This window comes from Myotis brandtii, unplaced genomic scaffold, assembly GCF_000412655.1.
Source record: "Myotis brandtii unplaced genomic scaffold, ASM41265v1 scaffold78, whole genome shotgun sequence".
In the NCBI taxonomy this organism is placed as follows: domain Eukaryota; kingdom Metazoa; phylum Chordata; class Mammalia; order Chiroptera; family Vespertilionidae; genus Myotis; species Myotis brandtii.
Window position 1 is genome coordinate 681,558 of NW_005371131.1, and position 2,670 is coordinate 684,227.

A 2,670-nucleotide genomic window follows, 5' to 3' on the forward strand; every position below is an offset into this window, starting at 1 on the left:
AGCCATCTCCTGGTGGGGCTGGGGGGCCCCCCCGCACAAGTGCCCCCTTGGGGTGGTGCTGGCTCCCCAGCCGGGGCAGCGGGCAGAAAGGCGCCCCCTCGTGGTTGGAATTCTGTCGGTGGCAGGCGGTAGGGCCTAGGCTTCGTCCTGGGGGGTGGGGGGCAGGGAAGGCTGGAGGGAGGGAGGATGGCGGAGGGCTCCCACCCAGGCCGAAGGCCGTCAGAACCGCTTCCCCACGGGCCGCGCTCTCAGCGGGGCCACTGCCACCGGGTTAGTGGCGGGGATGCTGGGGAAACGTTTGGCAAAGAATTGAGGGCCTGTCTGGAGAGGCAGGGAAACTGAGGCAGCCATGCAGAAGAGGTGAAAGTTCAGGGAAGAAGGGGTCGGACAGGAGCCTTTGGAAGAGGGAGGAATGGAGAAATCTGCGGCCAGGATCCTGGCCCGTCCCAGCGGCCCTCACTGTGCCTTCCGGACCCCACCCTCCTTCAGTCTGGGGGTCCTTCCCCGGGAAGGGGACACACAGAAAGCAGCGCCTCCCACCCCGTCCCAAAGCTGCCAGGCTTGTCTCCCTCCCTCTCCCAGTTCGGCGCCATCTTCCTTTCCAGGGCCCCACCCAGCGATGAGTAACCTCCTACCCCTCCACCCCGAGGCTGGAGCTGCCAGCCTGGCCCGAGGAAACCTTGGCCCCTTCCTGCCCGGGTCCCTCAGACTCCCAGGCTCCCAGGGATCAACCAGACCTCTGTGGGGACAGCATCCCCCAAGGAGGAAGTCCGCCAACCCCCGGACATATTGAGAAAGGCAACCCCCATCCCCACACACCCCAGTCCTGGGAGCTCACACAGAGAACAGGGGCTCCAGAGGTGCGAGCCTGCAAGGTCACCTGGTTTCCCACTAGACTGCCCACGAGATAGCCCCGAAAGGCAAAGGACCACAAAGGCCACCTAACAGCTAGGGCCAGAACCCCGGCTCCTGACTCTCCGCCCAGTGGTCTTCCCCACACGGACCCTGGTGACAGTGGGGGTCACCCTGTCACTCTGAGGTGTGCTCAGGAGGGGGTGGGGGTGGGGGTGGGGCAGAGGAGAGCAGTGGTTTGGGCTTTGTCGGAGGAATTGCTGCCCTCCTGCTGCTGTGCCCCTGGCCTGCCCCTCGCCCAGTGGAGACCAGGTCCCAAAGGCCACAGGCTTAGGTGGCGGAAGAAGCAGGAGGGCCTCCCAGAGGGATTCACATCTGGCCCGGCCTTGTCATTGGCTGTGTGTTTGCTGATGGCCTGGTGCTCCCTTACCCCTCTCAGCCCAAGGTCCACCCACACCCATGGAGGGCTCAGCCCGGGCCAGGACCGTCGGTGCCAGGGGACGGAAAAGAGCCAGTGAGAGACAGACAAGCAGGAGGGAGACAGACAGGCAGACGGAGCAGGCTGTGGGGACGGTGAACAGACCACAGCGAGGGCATTGGAGCAAGAATGGCCCCCACTGCTCCAAGCACTCCACCACCAAGGGCTTAAGACGGGGCCTCCATTGCCCTGTCCCTGCTCCCCAGCCCAGAACCCTGGTCTTGGCTCCCTCAAGAGGACCCATTCCTGGCCACCACTCACAGTGTGCGCACCGGGGCCCAGGGTGCCTCCAAGAGCCAGCCTGGGGTGGGGCAATCAGGAAAACAGGTGCTGCTTGCTCAGGACCCAGGCCCGGGGGTAGGAGGGTGCAGGACAGTGGCAAAGAGAAAGACTCTGCCACCATGTGGGCGGGCTACCTGGACCTGGGTGGGATCTTGAGGGACGTCCTGGGATCCTGGGACTTGGACTAGGCTGGTTCCTCCTGAGGTCCCCGCCCCAGATTCATGACTCCCAGGCCAGCAGGCAGCAGGAAGGGGGGTGATTAGGGAGGCAAAACTGGAAGGCAGGGGCCCTAACCCTGAAGAGAGAGAGACACAGACAGACAGACTACTATATCGGGTGCTGGAAGGGAGCTGGGGTAGACACACCAGCATCCAGGACCTGGCTCCTAAGTGGCTCCGACAATCATGCTAACCCGTGCCCCCCTGGGAAAGGATGTGAGATAGTGGCAAAGAGAAAGACTCTGCCAACATGTGGACGGGCTACCTGGACCTGGGTGGGATCTTGAGGGACGTTCTGGGATCCTGGAACTTGGACTAGGCTGGTTCCTCCTGAGGTCCCCGCCCCAGATTCATGACTCCCAGGCCAGCAGGCAGCAGGAAGGGGGGTGATTAGGGAGGCAAAACTGGAAGGCAGGGGCCCTAACCCTGAAGAGAGAGAGACACAGCCAGACAGACGACTATATCGGGTGCTGGAAGGGAGCTGGGGTAGACAATCAGCATCCAGGACCTGGCTCCTAAGTGGCTCCGACAGTCATGCTAACCCGTGCCCCCCTGGGAAAGGATGTGAGATGTGGTCACGTGGTGCTGGCTGTATGTAGCTGACCTGCCCAGAGAGAATATCTAGAGCCAAGAGTCTAAAAGGGGGTCACAGTGGCAAAGAGAAAGACTCTGCCACCATGTGGGCGGGCTACCTGGACCTGGGTGGGATCTTGAGGGACGTCCTGGGATCCTGGGACTTGGACTAGGCTGGTTCCTCCTGAGGTCCCCGCCCCAGATTCATGACTCCCAGGCCAGCAGGCAGCAGGAAGGGGGGTGATTAGGGAGGCAAAACTGGAGGGC